The 23425-nt window shown below is 45.2% G+C and overlaps 1 long non-coding RNA gene across 1 annotated transcript in view; it reads right to left on the bottom strand.

Moving 5' to 3' along the window:
• Positions 1–799: 799 nt before the first annotated feature.
• The window catches only part of LOC142494447 (uncharacterized), a 34969-nt gene continuing 12343 nt past the window's right edge, over positions 800–23425 (bottom strand). The window contains exons 2-4 of the long non-coding RNA XR_012801444.1: positions 9104–9280; positions 5414–5491; positions 800–865 (exon numbers count right to left, since the gene is read on the bottom strand). This is a non-coding gene — a long non-coding RNA (uncharacterized LOC142494447). The remainder of the gene's footprint in view (positions 866–5413; positions 5492–9103; positions 9281–23425) is intronic.

Below are 23425 nucleotides of genomic sequence, written 5' to 3'. Positions count from 1 at the left end.
GATAGTCCTATACTAACCTCTTAAAGGAAAAGTTTAGATAATATGAAACATGTTTGTAAACATAAAAAAATATATTTTTCCTTATACAAAAATAGTTTGGACTAATAACAATGATCATGCCCTACATTTTTCATTTCATTACATTATAAACATTATGTATAAAGCATTATTAAAGTTACACATTCTTCATATTCATAAAGTTTACACTGTTTTAACCCCGCCCTCTCTTTAGCAGGGTATCAATTGTATCTAGTAACTGCCCACTCAATAACATTCCAGGACTACATTGGACACAATGCAGTGCAAGAATGGAATGTAATAACCCTGCTCAAGCTATCGATTACAGGACAACGGATCCAGATTGAGTTAAACTAATCACTTGCCATTGTACAGATCGATTGCATTGATGCACATTTTGTTTAAAAAAAACAATGTCGTTTATGTAAACAATTGATGCTTGAAAAGCACCCGATTACGTCAACATGCTTCAATGATTTAATAACAATTATCGTTCATCGATAAATACAACTTCTATTGCACACAGTTGCGTACATAACAATTATTTGCATTGTAAACCTCGGTTTCACTTTGTCGAAACAATGTTTAAGAATATTTACGTCACATGTTTTCTAATTATCATCTTATAATGATTTTCTGTGATAATGAACATTGTTCAGTTCATTGTTTGTAGACACACATGGAGCTCAGAATTTAAATATGTTTGTTTTACAACTTTCATTTATTTAAATCACATGTCCTAATCACATAGCCATTTAAAGGTGAACAATTCAACACTCACTGTGAGGTAGAGATGGAGATGGATCTGGGAGTTAGACGGTTGTTCAGGAGAAGGCGGAGGCTTATTCTGGTGGAGAGGAGAGAGACAGGATGTGAGAGGGAGAGGGGAGGGAGAGGAGAGGGAAGAGAGGTGATGCCCCGTCCACGTGTGTATCGCAAAAGGACTGTTTTAGATGAACTAAGTGAGGAGGAGATCATTAGTCGCTATCGATTGAGTTCAGCAGCAATCTTATCTCTTTATGAAGAGATAAGAGAAGATCTAGATTTTGTAACAGCCAGAGGTCGTGCAGTCCCTGGCCTTGTTAAAATGCTGTGCTCATTACATTTTCTTGCTTCTGCGTCTTTTCAGACAACTGTGGGCATAGTAGACGGGGTCTCGCAGTCGTCATTCTCGCGTGCCCTTAGCCAGTTTCTATGTGCACTGACTAGACGCACTAGGAATTATATACATTTTCCTAGAGAGCAGACAGAGTGTCTGGAACTGAGAAATAGCTTTTATACCATAGCCAGGATGCCATGTGTGATGGGTGCAATCGATTGTTGCCTTGATCCCGCCTAGTCAGAGTGAGCATGGATACCGGAACCGCAAACACTATCATTCCATCAATGTGCAGGTGGTATGCGATGCCAAGATGAAGATTAGGAATGTGGTAGCCAAATTCTCTGGTTCCAGCCACGATTCCTCTATCCTGAGAAAATCATCAGTTCTCCATGCATTTGAAACTGGCTATTTTGGGCATGGTTGGCTGGTGGTTGAGTACATATTATTAAGTGTACCACTATGAAGTGGTCAAATGACGTTTGTTGCATGTATATTTAGTTTACAAGTATCATTATTATGAACAAGACATATATATTGTTTCATATACTTAAAACTAAAAATAGAAATTGTTGCATTTCATTGGTACAAATTAGAAAATATTATTAATAACACTATTTGTGCAGTGTATACATTTTGGATAATATATACAGACACACACACAATAACACATTTAACATAAAATGCAGCTGTTATGTTAAACATATGATTAACCATATCTACATACAACCTCGTTATCATCACATCACGCCATTTATTAATTACTATACTATGCATGTGTAATTTGACATTATACTATTTGATCATACCTTTTTAAATTGAGATATGTGAATGTTTGTTGATCCTCTCATATATGGATAAACACCTCGTGATATATGTAATGCGCAAAAACAAATCACAATCAGTAGTTGTCTCAATAAGCTCAATAGGGAATAGTGGGTGAGGAGGGGCTTGGGGGCGGTGAATGTAAATGACCAAATAATGTTAACAACACTCACACGGCCATGTGTGAGCAACAACCCATAATGGGAAGTGTCTTCTCTGCGAAGTTTTCTTCTTTTTCTCCTCCAACCAAGACCGTGGTAATCTCAGGGAATAGACAAAAAAAACAGAATCGGTGCACGTAGGTACTTGTGGTGTAATAATAAATGCCAATAATAGATATCTACACTCACATTTGCATATGTGAGTGAAGGGCACTCAGAGGATCCCCAGCCACATATGTCGTGGTACACGGTGGGTCATCAGGTAGCACTCATTCAGCAGCATACAGATACGGATGGCAGACATAGATTCAATGAAGTTTAATCAAACAATAAAAATAACAATGACGTGCCAAATAGGAGAGACATTTACATAAAAACAGTGGAGTGGAGAATGAACAGGCAGACTCACTGCAACTTCCCTCAGCACTCTGCCCGGAATGAATCCTCCCTTCTGTGTCCGGTTGGCACGGTCACGAGCAGCTACTTCATTCAGCTGCGTTGGCTGCCTGCTCTCAAAAGACCTCCGCAGAGCTACACATTTCGTCGTTAGACTTCCTCAGGTTCTCTGGTACACATTGTAAAATGTGTAATACTAATTTTTAACGCTGTATTGACTCAGGATATATGGGATCCGATCATGGCTCTTAACCTCACTGGCTAACTCTCAATCACTTGCAGAGGAGCGATATAATTTGGCACACATATCCACTCGGTCGGTTATTGAGCGGACATTTGGACTGTTAAAAAGTCTGTTCAGGTGTTTACACAGAACTGGCGATGCCTTACAGTACAAGCCTGAGAAGGTGTGTGACATAGTCATGTGTTGCTACATTCTGCACAATATTGCACTGTGTCATAATCTTCAAGGCGATATACAGGAGGGTCTGGAGAAGGACCCTCCTGTACTTGCTGCAGGTGAAAATGAGCAGAGAGCCAGAGGGGTTGAGACACGACGGAATGTGATCAACACCTATTTCTCAAGCAAGCAACAATGTATATGTTAATAGGAATATATAGAGTACTTCAGGTTTATTACAATGACGTGTTAAATTCTTAATATCAGAGGATAGTGATGCATCTCCTCTTCAAACCTTTCTAATCTCTGCTGTTTTTACAAGTACATCTGGCTATGGTATGTTAAGCTGCAACACGTTGGATACAAATATGTCAAAAATGGTGTACAATGTTTGAAAGTGTGAACAATGTTGTGCAAGTACACATTTTATCTAATTGTTGGTGCTGTCTATGCGTTAAAGACATGTAATATTTATTTCACATGAAGAAGTGTTACAAATGAAAAAGTGAAGTTGTCTTACAAAAATTAATGATATAAAAGTATATCATCTTAGCTAGTTTGGATAACATGGTTCATGTTTTTTTTAACTGGTAAGAAATAATTGTACATGTAATAATTGTACATATGTGCATGTAAATTGTAAACATAATTTATTATTGATCATTAATCAGATGTATGTTTCTTCTCATGTTGAAATGTATGGACTGTTGATGGCAACACACTGTGCCCCTGTCCAGTTTTCTTATGAGCACCTGCAACCTGTGAGCTTGGCTGATGTTGGCTGGACTCCTCTTCTTCCAACAGAAGAGACTGCATCAGTGTACCACCATCGCCACTCTTGCCACTATCGCCACCATCACCACCACTAGACACCCCACCACCACCAGACACCCCACCACCACCAGACACCCCACCACCACCAGACACGTTACCACCACCAGACACCCCATCTCCACCAGACTCCCTACCACCACCAGACACGTTACCACCACCACTCCCCCCCACCAACAGCACTCACACCACCAACAGCACTCATACCACCAATAGCACTCCCCCCACCAACAGCACTCACCACACCAACAGCAGTCACCCCAGCATCACTCCCCTGACTCACACATGCACTCCCGTGCCTACTCATACGACCACCACTCACCTCAGCATCACCAGTCACACCAGCATCACTCCTCTGACTCCCATGTCTCCCGTCCATACCTCTAGCACTCACAGATAAAAGAAAAACAAATTAAACATCAAGCTCACTAAACACTTTCAAACTGACAATAACAAAAATATGCAAACAAAACAACACACGACAAAGCAATCACAAAACACACCAACTATATCAATCAATAATTCTCTCTCTCTCGCTCTCTCTCTCTCTCTCTCCTCTCTCTCTCCTCTCTCTCTCTCCTCTCTCTCTCCTCTCTCTCTCCTCTCTCCTCTCTCTCTCCTCTCTCTCTCTCCTCTCTCTCCTCTCTCTCTCTCCTTTAAATAGGCTGCCTGCTCAAGAAATTGATTTTCTCGCTAGATTTTCCCGATCATCACAATAACATTGGCAAGCACACCACGCCATTTCAAAGTTCTCGGAGAGACGAGCATCTTTATTGTCTCACACGTATTCGGCCTTCCTGCATAACATGAGATCAACTCACCAAGAACATGGCGAGTTCAAATCCATGCCGAAAGTTATTTTTCGCTGCTTACTGCATAGGCCCCATAGACTCATACTTTTATACTAAGGGAGTTTCACTGAAATAAACACATTATAACTGCAATGGGCTGTTTCATGTGTATTGAGTTGACATTAGTGTTGTGGTATTTGGCCACAATACTGACACAACATGCCTACACTGTTTACTGCATTGACAAGGGGTGCACACAGTGTCCCCCTCCCCCACTTCCTGTTTATAAGGTCTGTTCCTGTTCGCAAACAAAGACGCCCGCTGAGAAATTCCAGTGGCTAAGGTTCCATCTGATTTTTTAGCCTTTCATTCATGTGATGAAAACTCCCCTCCCCCATCCTCCTCTAACATTGAAATTCAAATTCACATTCAAAGACAGGCGTTTCATAGACGCATGCGCTTAAACAAAATATGCACACAGTACCATAAATCTTTATTTCTACAAGTATTCAAGTATAGGAAATATAGGCAAAGTGACTGTGTAATGTTTTCTACTTTTTTTATATTGTGTGAATCCAAGGATCCCCTGCTAGATATTAGCCCGCTGTGGTGACGTCATCATGGCGCGACTCTGTCACGTAGAGCTGCTATTTCTGGACTCAATAAACCTTGCAATATGTGCTACCCACCCCATATGCCCCCAACAACCCATATACACCCCTAACATACATTATATATTTTAAAGTTTAGGAATGTTTTTATAGGCTGGCTGGGCACTCAGGTGGTCCCTGCAGGTTTCTGGGGGCCCTCGGTTAGTCCCCGCAGGTGTCTGGGGATTACAATTTACAGATGAAGAAAAAAAAAGAAGAAAAGGACTTTGGATTTTTTTTACCTGTGGCCCGTTGCTGTTTGGGATTGTGGATTGGTTTGAGAGCTTGTGGTAACCACAGGAATTGGAGAGGGAAGACATCTAAAGGTAAGAAAAAAAATTAAATGTATGTTATTTTTCATTTTCAGGTTTTATTTATTGTATTTTTTTGGTGATTGCATTTTTTTCACACATTCATTCCAAATGTATTTATATATGGCCTTTTAGCGCTACACATACATACAGTAAGAAGCAATTGTTGTTTTAGCAAATGCTTGCTTGTATGTATTTTAAATGTATATTGGTTATTTGTTTTAAAATTTAAATGCTATTTATATTGCATATTGATGTAGTGTATTGGGAATTTTTGGTGGTGTTTAAAATTATTTATTTATGGCTTTTGATTGGTGGATTATTTTTTGACTTTTGATTCTGAATGATGCAGTTTATTTAGATATTTATTTTATTTATTCATGGTTTTGTTTTGTGTTTTAATTGTTTATTCTGGTCTTTAGTTTGGATTTGATTAATTGATTGGTGGTAATTTTGTTCTATTTACTTCTTTATTTGTTTTTATTTTGAGATTGTTTTGAATGCATCGGATCTTGTTTGTGATTGTTTTTTTTAGGTTGACCATTGACTGGCATAGTGTTAAATCATGTCCATATTATATGGGCATGATGTACCCACTGTGCCATTCAATTGTTTGATTGGCATTAGTAATATGTTCATTGTGCAATGTAATGTTGTTTTATTTAGGCCTGTTTTTTTATTCCTTCACCATTTCTTGCTATTGTGGTAAATCATGCCCATATTATATGAGCATGATGTACCCACTGTACCAATGAATGGGTAAAGAGTGGAGGCAGTTGCTTGGGAAGGGTGGTTACGCCTCCTGGGTGGGTAGTGGGAGAGGGTGAGTTAACCCTTTGATTACTACAGCAGTTAATAACCGCTAAGGTGATTAAGGGTTTAGGGGACATTAGATTGTATTTTTGATTGTACTGCATTGTTTGTGGCAACGGAGAATGAGAACGGCCTTCATTGTGGCAGCCTGGCAGGCATGAGTGCAAGTTTTATTTATTTTATTTCTGCAGCTTAATGTTTTATTTGTAATGGACAAATGCACTATAATCCATATCTGGATAAAAGTAATTTTGACCATTAATGTACTATATGTGGTAGGGGGAAGGGGGGTGTATTTTTTCAAAGTATTGCCTGTTATGTTTTTTTGGCCACATGATTGGTACCGCAGGCCAGCGGGGGCCCCTGGACTCCCGCGGGGATTACCCGAGTGCCCCGAACTCCCACAGGGATCACCCGGGGACACCCGCGGCCTGTTGTATTAATTGTGTGGTGAAAAAAATGTAAATAATGATTTTATTCATGGCCCCATTTCTTTTGCGCCAGCCTTTAGCTGTGCAAAAATCTGGCGTGCTTTTAAAGTACGATTCACTTATCACTGCTTAGTGAATCGCGCTGACTGGCAAAAAACGGCACGTTTGACATTTTTTCCCTGATCGGACGTATTTTTTTTTCACTTTGTTTTTTAGCTAAAAAATGCCTTTTACGGCTGATAAAGCACTGTAATCACTGCTTAGTGAATCGGGAAGCAGGCAGTATCAGTCTTAAACGCCATTTATCATACTTAAAAGCAGTTATCACTGCTTAGTGAATCACCCCCACTGTCCCTGATCTGTCTGGCAACAACTGACAGGAAATATGGGATTGGGATTAGAAAAAAAGAAAACAGGTAGAATCTAGAGACCAACTATCGGTCTGAGACAGAGACAGAGATAAATAGTGACAGACAGTGAGAGGCACACAGAGATATAGCCCAGGTGACAGTGAGATGAGTTTAAGAGAGACAGCCTGACACTCAGAGAACTGAAGAGCCCACAGCAAGAGGGATCCAAATACTTGTCAGACTATTAAAGTGCAACTGGATAACAGACAACCGGGAGACACTTTCCTGCAACTTTAACAGCCTCAATAGGTTAACAGCCTTAATGGATTAACCGGGTGGGTTCACTCTGGTATAGCCCCTCCCCACAATGTGATGTAGGATTTCTGGGGACCAGTGTTTTCACTATAGAAGGGTATATATAGCTCCACTCAATGTTCTAGAAGCAGGTTTCTTGGAGTTCTGGTAAGGGCCTCATCATGAGTCTTGCATATAGGTTTACGAGTGTAGTTATGTGTAGTAAGGATTGTAAGGAGCCGTGATTTGCGCCCTCCTCAGCGTGCTCTGTCCTTACATACTGTAGATCCGTGATCAGGTGCTCCACTCCCGGCAGCACGTCATCCGCACCAGCCACCTCCAGCTGCCCCATTAGGTGCGCACATGCATCCCGCGACCAGCCCTACCTTCGCCCCTCAGGAACTCCGCTCTGTGTCCTGGTGCTGTGTGAGGACCCCATGGGGAGAAGTCCCTCTGCCTCTCTCACCTCGCTCACCTTCATGGCGCTGACTCAGGGGGAGTCATGGGGGTATGGAAGCCCAGAGTATGCTTAGCCCTGCTGCGCAAGCGCTGTAGAGGGGAACCTTGGCATCTCTCCATCAAGCGCTTGGAGAAGCTGTCTACTGCTGCTCTGTTCCTGAGACGAATCTTCCATCTACCAGGTGAGTGCGGTAGTGGCTCTGTTAAACCGCCCCCCCCCCCCCCTTGCACGTGCTGTCCTGTACTGCTGACAGAAAAGAACGTTAACATTTGTATTTGCACTGGTTGCAGGCTGCACTTAAGGACATTTGTCTTGCACTGGTTCCCCTGGTCTCTCTCTGCCCCCCCCTTTCCTGGTCTCTCCCCTCCCAGTCTCTCTCCCCCCCTCCCTGGTCTCTCTCTCCCCCTCCTTGGTCTCTCCCCCCTCTCCCTCTCTCCCCCCCCTCTTTTGCCCCCTCCCTGGTCTCTGCCCCCCCTCCCTGGTCTCTCTCCCCCTCCCTGGTCTCTCTCCCCCTCCCTGGTCTCTTTTTCCCCCTCCCTGATCTCTCTCTCCTCCTCCCTGATCTCCCACTCCCTCCCTGGTCTCTCCCTCCCCCTCCTCTGGTCTCTCTCCCCTCCCTGGTCTCTCTCTCTCCCTTCCCTGGTCTCTCTCTCAACCCCTGTCTCTCTCTCAACCCCCGTTTCTCTCTCTCTTCTCTCTCTCCCCGTCTCTCTCCCCCCTTCTCTCTCTGACTCCCCCCTCGTCTCCTGCAACTACCCAGCACCCTGAAAAGGTACAGTATGAGAGACCGAGCACTGCCACTGTACATGGCAAGAGTTTGACTCATCCGGCGCTAATATACATGAAGTAAGTCAATTATAGGTAAGTAAATACGTGATCTTTAGTGGAATAAAGCAGAATGAAACACAGCCAAAAGAAGCATGGAGCATTGAGTAGAGGTATAAACTTCTGTTGCTCAGATGATGCTCCATTTGGGTCAGGCGATGAGGATTATGAACATGGAAAGAGACAATGCAGATATAGTTGAACACTGTGCAATATGTAACAATCTACAGATAGATACTGGCTGTGATTGGCCACTACAATAGTAGCTGGGCAATGGTATACAATTAGAAGCGTAGCTCTATGGATTGGAGCAGTCAGTCACAGGACTGACCGGAAAAATTGGGAATTGTAAAAACGATCTTTTAATAAAATATTATATAAGAAAACAAGAACAAACACCAAATAAACTCTTCATCTTCATGGATTGTAAAATTTGACTATTACTCACAACAAATTCCTTTGGTAAATGCAGGTAGATATTAGGCAGGTTCCTGATCTTAGCTGTTGGGATCAATGATGCCGTGAGGTCACTGATGGACGTCGTTCCCGTCCCTCACTGGTGGCATGTAAACTTCGGCTTCCCGTACGGGAACAATGTAGGTGTATTTATTTGTATTTTAGATTGCTGAAATGTAATTGCAACAAATTTGTCAATTAGTTGCCTAGCTACCTATGTGTATAAATATTCTCTGTGCCATAGACTCATTACACACTTTTCCTGAAGAAGTTACACTTCAGAGTAACAAAACGCATTGGGACTCTGCAACCATCGGTCTGGATGATTGCTGTTTGCAGAGTCTATCAGCTGGCGTGACTATTTTGATATTGTTAAGCAAAGAGAAGGGAGGTTGGACAGCTTATCGCTCTATGGTGAGAACAACAGGTGGTGTTACTTATTTCTACGGAGTGACCAACTTTGTGATGTGACACTCAGGACGAATCACTGGTTACCTGGAGGCTTTCTGTGACCTTAAAACCAGTTCTACCTGCCTACTGGAGCACTGCCGGCAGGCAGCTAATTGAGAACTGTTGGTGTAGTTTGCTTCCCTTCCTGGATCAGTTGGAACACATCAGCATTGCACTGCCGTTCCTCTACTTGATCCTGCTGCATCATCTGGTGGACTGCACGCCATTCATGCACCTGCTGTGTGAAACTCCCGGAATCAAAAGTGAGTTTTTTCTCTGTGGGTTGCCATACCCAGTTATTCTCACTATATGGGACTTTGTTTGTACTAATTATCAGTGGTGCCTGTGGCATTAAGTAATAGTGCCCTAACCCTATTAGGGCAACTTTATTGTATATATACAGTACATTGGGAGTTTTTCTATTGCAGACCTTATTTACAAATACAAGGACTTGTTCTTCTGATGCACTGGCGTTCTATACATCCTGGATCAGTTGGAGCCAGGGATCCCTATGACAAACTTATCCATTACGAGTTTTGATCATACCTGTAAGTCTTTTTTGTTGTTAAATATATTATTATTACAAGGAAATGCGGGTCAGCTAGATATTGTTCTGTGCAGTTTAAGGTCAAATTGTCATCCTAATTACTGCTGTAATGCTATATTTCTTGTTATAATAGTATAATCATACACAGAGATGTGGAGAGATTTGTTTTTCCAACCACGAGTACCAACCCCATAGAACTTATGATCTAATGTGTGACACCTATGCCACAGAGAGATAAAAGGAGTAATTTGCTAGGGTAACTAAAAGCTGGCATTAGGATTAAAACCAGTGACTTAACCACAGGACAATTCATCCTTATGAAAGGGTTGCTACTGATGCACTTATTCATAACACATTGTCACGGAAGAGGCATGGCTCCCTTAAAAAATAAAAGGTGAAGCCAAGCCTGCTGCCTCCTTGCCATGTCAGGTCCCTTAGTTTTAGAGCAAAATTTCTGGAAAATGTATTTTGCAATAGTGTACAGCAGAGGTCCCCAACTCCAGTCCTCAAGGACCGCTAACAGTGCAGGATTTAAGGATAGCCTCTCATTAGCACAGGTGGCCCAATCATTTTGACTGAACCACCTGTGCTCTAGCAGGGGTATATGTAAAACCTGCACTGTTAGTGGTCCATGAGGACCGGAGATGGGGACCTCTGGTGTACAGTATTATGATATACTATACCCCACCCCCTCTAGTCACATCCACCAGAGGCCCCCCGTGGTTTCTCTAACCTGGGTACCAAGTAGCTTCTACCATTTGCAGCATAACCCCTTCTGAGATGTGGTCCTTTGAAGTTCCCTATTTTCAGACTAAGTGGCACCATTGGTTGGGAAGTCATTAACTCCTTCTGGGTTGAAATCCCTCATATTCAAATTTCAGTTCTGGGATTGGCTGAAGATTAAATCGTCCCTCATTGGTCCAAAATTTCCATGGGGGAGAATAAGCAAGGAAATCTTTAAAAATCACTGCTTGTCTATCACAGAAGACCAGAATTTATCACCGGGATCAAAGCACCAGACAGGACAAAGCAGTTCAATAAACAGTATTTATTCTTGCTGGATCAAGCAAGCACAACACAAAATCACAAACGGAGATTACACTCACCAACACAGGGAATACAGGGGAAATCCTAGCTACCTAGGTGCCAGGCGCCACTTCCACTCCTGTGTGGTTAGAGACTGTCTGGACCATGCTGGTGTTATTCGTGGAAGAGCACTTTCAAATCTCCTACTAAAAGTCCTGCTCCCTGCTTAGCCAGCTCAGCGACAGTCCTGAATTGCAAATAAAGTTAAAATGTCCCCCTTTGCAGTGCTCTCTGAGTGCCTCTTGTACAGACTCAGAGTACATTGCTTAGTCCGTCTACATGACAGGCTCAGCATCAACCTCTAGAGCGCTAATCGGGTGCCCCTTTTCTATCTACCCCTCTGCCATAGGAAAGCATGGTAGAGGGGCTGGCGACCAATCAGAGCACGGATTCAGCTCACGGACCAATTAGGAAGTGAGGGCTCATCTCCATGGACCAATCTGGGCTGGGGGTGGGATTTCAAAGTTAAAGTGCTTTGTGGAGGGAAATTCAAATGAGCCAATGAGTGCAGCACCTCTCAGGGGACTCGGCAATGGCTCCCCCTGGCTGACCGGATATCTCCCACTTGACTGGTGCTGCTCTGAGTGGTGAGGCAGCAAATGGCTCCGGTCTTAGAGCGGATGCCCCCTGCCCGGTCTCTGCTCCTGGACACCATTGCCTTTGTCCCCTGCCCCTCTCCTCCCCCTTCAGACCCAGCAGCAGCCATTTTCTGCAGACTGCACAAAGGGCATTCTCAGTCCTGCATGTCCAGAAACTCTGGCTCTGCTTCATTGTTGCGCAAATTACATTTTTATACTACATTTACACAACAGGAATAAAAGAATCACGGTACAGGGTATGCCGGGGTGCTAAATAGTACATTAAAACCACGTAGCCCCGGGGTCTGGTGGCCAGATGAGCCCCAGGGAAGGAAAAACCGAGTTTAACCTTTACTATACTGGTCCCTGGGTCACTTTGGAAAAGACATTTCAATGCTGTGATCTCTCTTTTGAGTACATTGACCTGTGCAGTTGTACCACTGTCCGAAAACCTTTATCCCGTATCCACAGTTAGAATTGCACTACACTGGCAACACACTTTATTCGAGCTCAGCTAGTCCCACGAATTCGGGTATACTCGGGTGTATTGAGGTTTGTGACTGTTTTCTGCCCGAGTGCATTGCGTTATTTTCCAGGCAGGGATTGAAGCATTTTATTCCCGCTGGCTGCAATACTGCACAGTATATATATATACTGCATTACAATTCATGAATTTATGCCATCTGGTAGACACGCGAAGCATTGCAGCCTATTAAATCCTAATCATTATCATTCAACAGATCAGCCGCCCGTCAGCCAGGCATGAACCATGGCTGGGAAGGCAAACGCAACGGGGCTTGTCAGAGGTGAGGAGCGGCGCATTCCAGGTATCTGCCAGGTACATACTGGGTATTTGCTCGAATAAAGTGTGTCGCAGCAGTACTTGTAAGTTTTCAAAATCCTCCCTCCCATTTTATTTGCTACTGCTGACTGTATGTTACAATTTGTGTACTGTACCCTCCTAGATTAAATTCTGGTTTAATATCTCTATTATTGTGACTGAGTGTTAGCTCATGTGGGTTTGTATAACTTGTGATTGACTGTATATTGCGGTATTTGCTTAGGGTATCCACTGGGAATTCTGTCACCCGGGCAGTTGACTGGGATCTCATTATCCCCAGTAATCCTTGGATAACAGTACAGGTAGAAATTCTAGTCATTGAAGTGGAATGGACTAATTGTGTGTCAGGGATTACCAGTAGTGGGTGGGCATGTAACCTGTGCGGGCTCACTCATAGTCTCGTTTATGACAATGCTATCCCCTAGGGCAGGTGTGCGCAAACTAGGGGGCACTGCAGTAACATAGACCCTGAATTGTTCCCCAAGGCATTTAAATTAAATGCCTGAAAACTGGGCAAGGCCTCTGTAACTCACTTACAGTAGGGCCCCGCTTCTCGTCAATCTGTCAATACTGCGGTACCCAGAAGGGGGTCGCCATGTCTGTGCATGCACAGAACGGGGAAGTCCGAGGTCGCTCATGCACAGAACGGGGGGTGCCAAGGTTGTGTATGAGCAGAATGGAGATCGCGCATGCGCAGAAGGGGGAATTGCAGGTATGCGCATGCGCAGACAATGAAAATCTACGGTTCCGCTTTCCGCCGATTTTCGCTTTGGGCGGGCCCTTAGAACGAAACCCACCACATGACCGTGGCCCGCCTGTACCTTGATTCAGCCGGCTTTGGGCGAAATGTCGCCATGGCAACGTGGTGTCAAATGACATCGTGGGGTCATGTGACATGACGTCACATGACCCCACTGTGTTATTTTACGCCCGTCGCCATGGCAATGCGTCATATGATTTCACGTTACATGACCCCGCGGCCTCATTTGACACCGCATTGCCATGGCGGCACAAAGGTAAGGGGGGGGGGGGCACGAACACTGTGAGAGAACAGACATGGGGGCGCAGAATCAAACGTTTGCGCACCCCTGTCCTAGTGAGTTTAGACAAGGGTTATTACTGTATGTGCACTGTGATTAGTTAACTTTGCTGCATGCTCTCTGGGAGCTCTGTGACTCTCTAAGTTATGTGAAGATCCCAGTGTTACTAGGGACCACCAGTGTAATAGTGGTTGGGCTACAATCATGATGTGTGTATGGGGAATGTGTAACTGTTTGAGTGTGTTGTGGGAGCCCTGGTACTCCCTGTGTTCACAGAGGTCCCTCTGTCCCAGCAACCCACCAATGTATTAGAGCAGAGGTGCTAAACTCCAGTCCTCAAGCCTCCCCAACAGGTCAGGTTTTCAGGATATCCAAGCTTCAGCACAGGTGGCTCAATCAGAGGCTCAGTTGAAGATTGGGCCATCTGTGCTGAAGCAGGGACATCCTGAAAACCCGATCTGTTGGGGTGGCTTGAGGACTGGAGTTGAGCACCACCGTATTAGAGTAAGGTTGCTATTCCCAGCGAAACTCCATTATCATCAGGATTGGGTAGGCAGTATCCCAGGTATAACAGAGTGGCTCTTGGGTTGGGCTCCCTAGTGGTTCTGGGTTGTGACTCTACCATCCAAGCAAAGTCAGGCTAGGATTTGCAGTGTGTAGTTTGAGTCAGTGACCCCAGGAGTAGGTGGGAGGTATCCCAGTATAGGTGTGTGGCTCTTGGGGTGGTTACTCCCTAGTGGTTCTGGGTGGTGATGCTACCATCATAGCAAAGTAAGGCTAGGGATAGAAGTGGGTGATTTGTTGCACATTTTTTGCCCTAGCTCAAGCTGGAATCCCTCGTGGTCAGTAGGACCGAGGCGCTTTCCTGGAGAGTGGAATCTGGATAGACTCAGTATACTGGTGAGCCGCTGTTTTGTGTACCGGTGATCTGGAGCTCCGGCGTGACTAGGCCTTTCCATGATGGCTGTCTGGGAATTCTATGCCTGCCTTTAAGAATGCACATGGTCTCCCGCTTCTTTCTTTTAAGAAACTGGTTAATAAGAAATTGTATTTGACATTGTCATAATATGATGGTCTTTTACAGCTTTGAAGGGGTTAAACAGCAGACAGTAAAGATGGCAAGTGTGGAATGAAGCAAATTATTACATTAAATGAGTTACTGGTGACCTGGGGACGGATGCGAGGCATATGAGGCACTGTAAGGTAATTGCATGCTACAGTACATTGGGACTTTGTCCCTGGAAAGGTTAATGAATTGTCTTGATAGAGTATATCATCTGAGAGCAGGCAGCAGAGATTTACACCTTCCTCCCCCAGACTAAGAAAGAATGTAGTCAGACTACTTACAAAGGAAGAAAGGAGGCAAAACAGGCAAATAAAAATCAAAGGTTGAATAGAAGAGTGGAAGAGGGTCAGGAGTTCTGAGGATGCGAACCCCTTTTCTTGTTCTTTAAGGGTCACCACCTAGCTCCAGATTGCCATTGCAGGCCTATTCTGCCTTAATTCCATCTGAGTTGTCTTTACTGGAAAGAAAATTAAAAAGCTAAGATACAACGATACATAAATATTATCTGTATTTAAAATCAAGTAGAGGTAGAATCTACCCTGCTTAGGGTAGTCAGATGTAGTCTCGTATCGAGAGATGGCTCATTTATATCATGTTTTTATGACTTAAAGAAGAAAAGCAGGCCTGTGTCTACCTACAGTATACCAGCTACAAAAGGTTACCTGAGCAAAAAAAGTTCCGAGATAGCCAAATGTCTAAGCACCAAGGAGATGGAAAGATACAAAGAAGACAGGAATTAAGAGAGAGAGAGAGAGGAGGGAGAGAGAGGAGGGACAAAACAAATTAAGGGAGAGAAGGTGAATGCAAAGGAGATACCGACAATTGAGAGAGAGAAGAGAGAGAGAAGAGAGAGAGAAGAGAGAGAGGGGAGAGAGAGGGGAGAGAGAGGGGAGAGAGAGAGGAGAGAGAGAGGAGAGAGCGGAGAGAGAGGAACATACATAAAAAGAAAAGCAACTGAAAAATTGAAAGACAAAGATGAGAAAGCAGGAAGGGTGGAAAGGTGGAAAGGTAAGGTACATTGAGAAAAAGAGAACAAATGTATTATATAACATTACAGTAGGTATAATTATTATTATCATTTATAATGTCATACCATTTGTTGAACATGTTGGCATGTTATAAATAAAGGATAATAATGGGGACGTGAACCTTTAACAATACAATTACAACATTGGAACAAACACTGGTACTGTGCACGAATCCTGCTCCAAAGAGCTTACAATCTAATGGCTTTCCACCTTCTCACTGCCACTGACATTTAGCTGTCAAAGACCCTTTACAAGCGCTGAGTTCGTAAATGTTAAGGGCCATTCTTTATAGGCACCAGAGGAGAGCGGGACGCTGTTTTAAAGACCTTAGTTAATTGAATTAATTTGTCATTTAATTGCAAATTGCTTTGTCTCTGCAGTGAGAAGGTTGACAGTCCCCTGTTCACACTCTGTTATGATAAAATATTCCGTTTATTCTGCTTGGAAGTGACTGCCAGTCCCCCTAGTCTGTGCATATTTCATTCACTTTACCTCACTCATTCGTCCTCGTCTTTACTATTATTTTTCTCTCATCATGGCGGGCTGTATTTATGAAGCCCTGCTAAGTCCCAAGTAACCCCACGGAAGGTGCCTTACGGCTTAGCACCTCTTAGTAAATGTGGCCTTTTATCGTTCGGCAGAAAAAATAGGAGAGTGGAGCTCCCCTCTGTGTGCTCCAAAACAATAACAGCGGATGCAGTGAAATGATGAACAATGTAAATAAACGTAATGGGACGGCAAATGAATAATAATGGATGGATAGGGCCACGGTGAAGGTTGAAGTACATATGTGATGTATATCCCAGTCCAGTATATGTCTCCCCCTATGAATGTGACCGGGTGAGCCTCTCCGTGTCTGGTAGTGGCACTGAAGAGTATCTAATGTGCCATACCCATTACACGGTGTATAACGGAGGCATACCGGCATATGAATATGGTGAATGAACAGGGGGGACACTTAACTGAAAGCTGATCCTCAATGATGGTTAAACCGGCGTGCAGGGCAGTCAATCCCTCGGGAGGAACTCTCAGTACTGCCAGCGTCATGTATCCGCTTGTAGACTCCATGGAAAGTAGCGACGCTATGACGTCATCTTTCAGCGACCCGCCCACGCTGGTTCCGGACAGCCTGTGTCTCTCTACCGGGACCGCACGAACACCGTATCTACTACACACACCGTCAGCCGACCACCACCCCAATCACCACAGGGGTTGAAGACATGCCGTCCCCCAGCGTGCTCCGAATGAGACAGCAAAGTAGAGTAGTAGAAGATATTCGGGCACTGCATACAGTGAAGAGTGAGGCTGGATTAATCTTCAAAAAATCCTTTATTATGGCATATAAACCAAAATTAAAAGCACAGAGTCTCCCCTGACGCGTTTCTCGCCTCTCAGGGCGCTTTCTCAAAGGAAAGCGCCCTGAGAGGCGAGAAACGCGTCAGGGGAGACTCTGTGCTTTTAATTTTGGCTTATATGCCATAATAAAGGATTTTATTCAAGATTACTCCAGCCTCACTCTTCACTGTATGCAGTGCCCGAATATCTTCTACTACTCTACTTTATCGTTCTGTAGTTCTCACTCTCTCTAAGGCATTTTCTCAAGTATCTCTCCCGGTGCCATAACAAATGAGTGATACTTAGCTAAATGCACTAAAGCACAATCAGTTCTTGTATCTCTTTATTTTAAGGTTGTCAGCTTTTGTTGTATAGAACTGTACATAGAATAATTAGCCCCCCCTCACTGCAGGAGTGGCATGCAAGAAGTGCTATGAAGTGAAGGGGTTAATGCAGCAGTTCATGTGTCAGAACTATTTAATAAAGATGCAAAGCAATGCATTGCAGCAGAGGGGTTAAAACGCTTCAATCGTTGCTGCCAGGGCAGCTAAAATCAGAGCATTATATAACCACAGTGCACATCTAAACCTTTCCTACCCAAAGCCACTGGTACAAAGCATGACAGCAAGCTATTGTGACTGCTCCGCTGTGCCAAGCAGCGTAAGTGCTTCTGCATTTAAGGTTTTTGTGAAATGAAATCTTATTTTGGTAAGCTTGAGATGTGGGGGAAGGCAGGGGAATGAAAAACAACTTAAAAAAACACACAGCACATCAGCTTCTGTTCATATGTAGGCTACCCATATCTCGGACGTGTCTAGCACTCTGCAAAAGCCCTTTGTGAAATGTCCCTGCCTCCTCTAGATACAAATAAACATACCCAGAGTGACCTTATGGTTTAAAGCAAACTACTTTATACTCTTTGTGTGGCTTCAGAGAGATCACAGCACTGCATGCCTTTATAGAAGGTGTAACAGTGTTTCCCTCACCCTCTGGGAGATGCCCTTGTTACCAGGTGTGTAGTGGGGCTGAGTATCTGTTGGCTCACAAAAGATCTGAGATCCCGCCAATGTTATTGGGGAAGACAAGGCAGGCTTTAGGGGTGATAGCTGGTTCCCCCTCACTCTTGGTTCAGCGCCTCCATCTGTCGCAGGCTCCAGGAGGGCTGGAGGCAGCCCTTGCGGAAAAACTCTCGGATACTCCTCCTCATAGACTGCAAACTCAGGCAGGAATATATTTTGTAACAGGAACAGCTTTATTCTCTCAGCATAGAATACAGAAAACAGTCAGCAACTGCATACACTAACACTTGGTCTCCAGCCTTAGGATGGTCCCTGGACTCAACCCCCAGTCATGGGCCCCAGAGGTCGGTCCTAGCTCTTCCCCCTACTCCCTGATGGAGCAGGAGGTATGGTCCTCACTCCCACTCCCCTATGGGAGGAGATAGGTGACAGAGCCCTGTGCACCTCTTCTGTGGGCCGAGTCGCTCTCATGGGAGATACATTCTGGCTACATTTAGGAAGTATAAAGGGAGATCAGGAAACCCACATTAGCACTCAATTCCCTAGACTGATTGGTATATGATTGATAAAAAAATAATTGTGTATTGATCATCAATGATAAAAGAATGGGGGTTAAAATCCAAATAAGGAACACACACATATAAATCCTATGTCGAGTGCAATCTGCACTCTGGATTATAATAAAAACGAAACAAATGAGTGAAATTAAATCAATGTTTCGAAAAAGGGACTGATGTGCAGCTGGCCTTTGGTATTGAGGTGTTTATACAACAGTATTGTATGGGCAGAGACTGAATGAGACGTGTAGAAGCCTGTGGACTGGCCCCTGGGGCTGAGTAATACCCTGTAGGGGGGGGGAATGTGTAGTTTTCCCTCCGAAAGATACCAGACGTATACCCAGTGTGACACCATACTGTACCAAATGATAGGTACCGAGACTGCAATGGTATATACAGATAGTAATTGTGTAAGGTGTCCTATCATGAACCTATTCACTGGTGAAGTGGTGACTCAGCTGTAATTGCTAGCAGAGGAACCAGGAGTGCGGTGTGGCTATTAGTATGCCTGTGCCCATATTATAGAATGGGCACGACCACTGGTACTCTACACACTCACACTCAGCAGCTGTAAATGCCCATTAGTGAAAAAATGCCGCTGACAGTTTGGGTATACACTTACACAGATAGGCTGTCATGTAACGGTGTGGCTGTAAGTATGCCCATGTCGATATTAATGAATGTCACCCACAGCACCTTTCCCAAGACTACCATCACCACAATTTCTAAGCTGAAGCGGGGTACCCCTCTTATACATTTAGGAAGTGCAGCCCCTTAAGTACCCTGGGGGAGGGTCCAAGATCTGAGCCCAGGATTGGGCGGAACACAGGCCTTGTCCCACCCCCCCTGTCACTCAAGGGAGCTGCTCACTGCTGCGGAAAACCCGGATTGGGCCTAACAATGTTTACACTTTACCAGGGCTTACATGTCAACTAGTATTCCAAAAGGACCGGATAAGAAAAGATTTAGAAGTAGAAGGGTCACAATATTATTGTAATTCAATTTGATACGTGAAAAATGATTGTATTTAACACTTTGCAAACCTTTATAACATCTGTACCATATACATTATCTTAACTTACAAGTGAGTTCCGTGTGAAAAACTGCATTAGGTGCTTAAGCATTACGCGACTGGTATGAAATTACCAGGGAATTAAAATTACCTATGCAATTAAAGAGCTATACAAATGTAACAATACAGTCATTGAGACATAATTAGTGTTTTATAAGGTGGTTGCGTTACCCAGAGAATGCTGCAATACATGCAGATTGACCTGCTTTAGTTTGGCTTTATACAATACCTGTGTTTTCCCCACTGTAGCGGAACAAAGAGTGTAAAGATGATCAGCAATTCAAGTTGATGTCGTTCCCAAAGAAGCACAATGCAGAGAATAACGTGAGAAATCTCAACATGCTGGAGCATCCCTGATACTTACAATGTGGCAAAGTATAAGATGACTAACTCATTACTCCTTAGGGACAAGGGACGCTTTTATCATGTTATATTATACATGTACAGCTCAACCCCATTATAACGCGATCCATTACAAAGCAAATCCGCTTATAACGTGATGCAAGCGTGGCTCCCAATTTTTGTATTTATGAATACTTTACAACACGATTACTGGTATCTTAAATACTTTATTGTACAATCCATACAATTGTACATTATTTATAACGTGATCCGCTTATAACGCGATGTGATTCTTTGGACTGCAAGCACAGCGTTATAAGGGGGTTGAACTGCTGTATATATGTATTATATATATATATATATATATATATGTATGTATGTATATATATATGTGTAACGGGTTTTGTGAACCTGCCTGACCCACCCAATCTCACATTGGCCCGTGGTCTAACCGGTCCCCATAACAGTGTGGTTGTGTCTGGTGGTGCACCTGTTGGCAACAGGACTCCTGAGTCTCCCGCATGATGGTGTGTGGGGAGGACCCGTCCAGACAGGCAGCTGAGGTAGTGTGCTGAGTCCTACCTAGTTCCAGTGCAGCGCCTCCACCTCATCAGGGTCCCTTCGGTCACTTGGGGATGGTCCTGGCGAGGAACTCCTCTGTGGTGCTCCTCTCTGTACATTCACTCCACACATATACACGAGAGGGTTTGTGATTAAGAGCATCTTTATTGGTTGAGGTGGCTAGCTGCCCCTCGCAGTAGCTTCTCTAGCCACTCATCATCATTCAGTGCTTCCCTTTGAAAGGTGTAATTCTCCTTTAATAGGGATTTCCTATCCCAGCCGGGATGTCCTTACTCTGTGCCAGGTCCCTGGACACAGTCTTCCTACTCAGCTACTATAACATAACGCTACTCAGACTTCTGGCAGAACTACTCAGAACCACGCAGGACACAGAACTACTCAGAACTAACTTTTAGACACAGTGCTGTGCCTTATGTACACTCTGGAAGCTGACACACCTCTGACATCACTAACCATGGAGTCAGAGCATGTGACCACTCCCATCCATACACAGGGCACCCCACCAGGGTGTGAAGGCAAACCTCCATAATTACTGCTGGCATGCCCACAACTTACCAGGCCTTACTGTCAGCAGGAGAGATGACTGTAGCCATTTTACATTCCCGCTACATTCTCCCCCTGGTGAATCCCATCGTCCTCGCTGGGACCTAAATTTAAATACCTTCTTCCAGGAAGCACTGTAACACAACACATAATTGTTAACATCACAGATTGTACATTATACAAAAAAAATGAACACAGTGACATCTCGCCAAGCCCGCCCCGACCAGCAGCCACGAGCCCGCAAAATGCCTTAGTACCCCCTAATAATAGTGACTCGGGTCAGGTTTTCTAACCTCTCTACCACCCATGTCCAGGACCGTGACATGATAGTGCCTAGGCAGTCCCCTCTCGGGCCTATAGGTCACCCTGTGTTTGTGTATATTCCTCCCTATACTCCACACTCGCATCAGGTGATCTATTCTGTCCTCTGCCCTCCTTCCTGTAACTTCACTCCCCTTATTGACTAGGTACATCTCGATGGTTTCCCTAAGCCACCTTTCCCTGTTCTCTTCTATCTCCTCCATGAGGGGTTCAGGGACATAAGGGTACTCCAACCCGTGGCAAGACTTATATCGAGCCATTATTGCCCGTTCCGCTCTACTGATCCTAATTAGGTCAGCCCTACCTGCCCTCCCAGGTAGCACCCATGATAGGGGTTCGTCAGGATCCACAGGATCGGACAGTGTGTCGGGACCCATGGGCTCTATCTCCCTGTGCTCAAGCTTATACCACCGTTCCTGCAGCTCCCTATCTCGCTGTTCAGGGGTGAATTCTCCCTTGGCCCACCAAAAATCAACTACATCCTCCCTTCGAATAAGGAATCGCGTACGATCCATCCAGGCCGCATAACCTTCAAAGAGTGGGGCCCACCAACGGTGTTCCTTGAACCTGTGTGAATCCCCTGAGTCACTCTCTTCCTCATCCCCCCATGAGAATACCCCCGATGTCCGTGCCGACCGTGGTACGGACCACCGTGATGATCCCAGGGCCTTGTCCTCTGTTTTATTGGTCGCAGGAGGCAACCACCGGCCTACCGCGGCCTTGCCTAATTCTCCCCCTCCCCGAGAAATGCCCTCCGTAGCGCAACTGCGCTGTCTTTCCCCAGTCCGTCTCTCCTCCCCCCCCAAAGGTATGTCCACAAGTTCCAGGCTAGGCGGGGACCCCGGGGAACAGGTGATGGGGGCAGGGGTTTTACCTAGGGCGTGGGGTTGGGCGTAGGGGCAAGATGGGATACGCCACGGGACTACGACCCGTTCCCGGCTGTCCATGGACTGCTCCAAGGAAGATAGCTCACCCTCATCCGTCTGCGGGTCTCCCATCCAGCTCTTGGGCCTTTGAGGTGATCGGGGACCTTCACCCGATCGCCGAAGTGTCGCTGCTTCCTTCCCAGCGGTTCCGCCGTTGCCACCGGAAATGATGTCCTCACCGGAACCGGAAGCGCCGCCATCTTGGGTGGGACCCCCATGCGGGATCTCTTCCTCGATGACGACATCCGGAAGCTCCGCCGTCGTCTCCACCGGAAGTGGTATCTCCTCCGCATGTGCGTCTTGGGCCTGGCATGGCCTTGTTTCCGCTACACCGTCTACCGGAGCAAGGTAAGTGAGTGGCTTTTTCTTACCATTCCGCAGGGGTGTAGGCGTCTCTCACCCGTCGCCGCCATATCCTGGGGCGGAGGGACTCCGTCTCTCGGCTCGCCGATCTGCGGGGGACGCCCTGCTTCCCAGGCTGCTACTCACGCTACAGGGTGTCGTCCTCCCCGGTTCTGTCCTGGGCCTCGATTTCACCTCCGCTAGCTCGCGGAGATCCTCATCCGAGTATTCTCCCTTCCCCGACTTAGGGGTCACCGATCGGGGCGATAGTCTTTTTCCAGTACGGTCGGGGGGTGACCCAACCATCTCGGTTGCTGCTGACCCAGCCGATTTAATCGACTCCAGTCCCCTTTCTCCGGGACTTGCACGATTGATCCACAGTGCACCAGGGGACTCGGCGGAGCGCCTAGCCGTATCCCCCGGGGGGTCAGCAGATTGGATCGGAATGAACGTCAGCATTGGCCATAAGTATAATGTCCCGCATTGTGGGCAGCGTGCCGCCGTGTTAACAATGCCTCCGGGCAGCCCGCATTGTAGGCAGAGCCCGACCACCGTCTCGGTGTTGGCCACCCTGACTACCAGTACCCCGCCGGGTACCGAGTAGGGCTGGGTGGAGACCATAGTTCCCCACAGTGGAGG

The sequence above is a fragment of the Ascaphus truei genome, chromosome 5 (assembly GCF_040206685.1).
Source record: "Ascaphus truei isolate aAscTru1 chromosome 5, aAscTru1.hap1, whole genome shotgun sequence".
Lineage (NCBI taxonomy): Eukaryota > Metazoa > Chordata > Amphibia > Anura > Ascaphidae > Ascaphus > Ascaphus truei.
Note: the sequence above shows the minus strand (reverse complement) of the source record. Positions and strands in the feature narration are given on the sequence as shown.